Below are 2,391 nucleotides of genomic sequence, written 5' to 3'. Positions count from 1 at the left end.
CAGTGGAATTCACTCAATTTTTCCCCTTAATTTGGTGCTTGAATCCCTACATTTCACAAGTATGTTGCTCCCAGTTGCTGCACTGCTTGTTTGGTTTTTTTTTTTACTTCATTTTATACAATGTTTGACAAGTTCACATTCGGGTCATTGTAATGAAATATGATAGTGTTTTTATATTTGGTTCTAGCTCTTGGCCACCAGATAGTAATCCTTCGAATGGGAAAGGTGTATTAAAGTTTAGACTACAATTTCTTCATCAAATTTCTTTTGCATTTCTAAACTGTTTAAACATTAGTAATGTTTGTTTTATGTAATTTTATATATCTTTATGCTTATGTTTTTTGTTTCTTATATCTTCTGATATTAATATGGGTACTACTATCTTTTTGTTTGTATTTTCCTGATATCACTTTTTGTACCCTTCCCCCTTTCTATCTCTCTATCTCTCAATTTTTACTCTTTAAAAGTAAATTTCTATACCCAATCTTGTTTACCATATTCAATATCTTTGTTATGTTATTGCTTCCTGGCCTTTTGGCTAAGATCAAGTGTAGTATTTAATGTTTTTGTTATAACTAGACATTGCTGTTATTGATAGAAGTTATCATTCTGTTGATTTTTATGGAACAAGTGAATATGTTTCCATGATAAGACTTTCTGTTTATTATTTATTTTTCTTAATGGTTTTCCTTTTATGTGCTTATTTATTTTTATTTTTCTTACATATTAGTTTGATTATGATGCTACTCATTTCTCCATTCCTCTTGTGAATCTGTTAATTCTATTGTTGTCTCCCAGATCCTTGCTTATAACTTTATGTTTCCTCAGGCTCACATTTAAACACATATTTCTCTACAATTAGATGAATAAGTGATACACATTTCCCACATCTGGATAGATAATTTAAGAACTACTCTACTATTTTCTCACTCCAATAAAAAGACATTTGTGGGATATTTTTATTTTATTTTTTTTTACTTTGCTTTCAATACTCAAACTCCTCTCTCAGCCAGTATAATTCTTAGGTTTTGCTGAGAAAAGATAATATATTTAATTCCAGATTTTAGACTCTGTGCAAATGGCTTTTATTAAAAATATCCTTATTTAAAATTTAAGATACACATTCCCATTTATGATTATTCTCTTTGATTCAATTATGTTTTAGATCTAGGGTAGAAACATATGTATGCTTATAAATATATTTCAAGATTCACATTTCATAATATCACTTAGATACTTTATGTGCATCTCCTTTAGGCTTTTATAGTTTTTTTTTCTATGTTGTCACTTTTTCCTGTCCACCAGCTCTATTTTATAAGCATATATGGTTTACTTCCAACTGATTGATTACTTTAAAGGGTGGTGATCCAATATAAGATGATCTCTAACTTTTAGACTAATGATGAGGTCTGGCTTTCCAAAACTATTCTATTTAAGGACCATAACTCTGATGCAAATTAATACGAACTGCATTGCTAAAATCAGTGGATTATGTGTGTGTGCGTGTGTGTGTGTGTGCGTGATATCACTGGAAGATAGATAGATAAATAGATAGATATACAGATATCTTGTAGAGATACCTATATATGTGGATATATAGAGAGATATCACTATAGATAGATACATATATAGAGAGAGATAGATCTATCTATAGAGATATCCAGTGTGCTCCTATATAGAAACGGATATAGATAGATATACATATAGGTAGCTATATGTATATTTTATAAATAGATAGATAGATAGACACATACAGACCCAGTATATCACTGGAATATCTATCATCTATCTATCTATCTATCTATCATCTGTCTATCTAACTATCATCATCTTCTATAGATATTAAGAGGGAGAAAAGAGGACCTAGATACATATCTCAGCCACAATATTTTGTTTTTCATCTTAGAATTTTGGGGGAACATTTTAGCAGATCTTTATCTCCTCATCCATCATTCCAGATGTAGCATGTTTAGCCATTTAACTATTTCTTTTCCATCAACCCATAAGTACCTCTTTTGTATACACCAAAGTACAAAAATATTTTAAAAAGGAAAATGATGAATATAACAAAACATGCTTTTCAATATCTTGCATTATATAAGAATATACATGTATTTTATTGGTGTTTCACTGTAATCAAGTACTTAGTTTCACAATGATCTTGCTGTGAACAATGGAATAAATGGATGTGTGGGAACTGAAATTATTCTTTCCCAATCACAATAAAATTCTTTGCCTCAGTGCAACTTAGGTCATTTAAGTGTTGGAAACTAATTCCTTAAAGCTCCCTATTGAAATATTTCACAATAAGAGGACTATCATTTAACAAGCTGAGCTAAAGGGAAAATGCAAGACTTGAAAAGTGGTAGAGATGATGACCAGATTTTACTC

The 2,391-nt window shown here is 30.0% G+C and overlaps 1 pseudogene; it reads left to right on the top strand.

The window, feature by feature from the left end:
* The first annotated feature begins 518 nt into the window (after positions 1–518).
* On the top strand, positions 519–632 carry LOC115505768 (annotated as a pseudogene).
* Positions 633–2,391: the final 1,759 nt, after the last annotated feature.

The sequence above is a fragment of the Lynx canadensis genome, chromosome F1 (genome assembly GCF_007474595.2).
Source record: "Lynx canadensis isolate LIC74 chromosome F1, mLynCan4.pri.v2, whole genome shotgun sequence".
Classification (NCBI taxonomy): domain Eukaryota; kingdom Metazoa; phylum Chordata; class Mammalia; order Carnivora; family Felidae; genus Lynx; species Lynx canadensis.
This window is presented reverse-complemented; position numbering and strand designations above follow the sequence as displayed.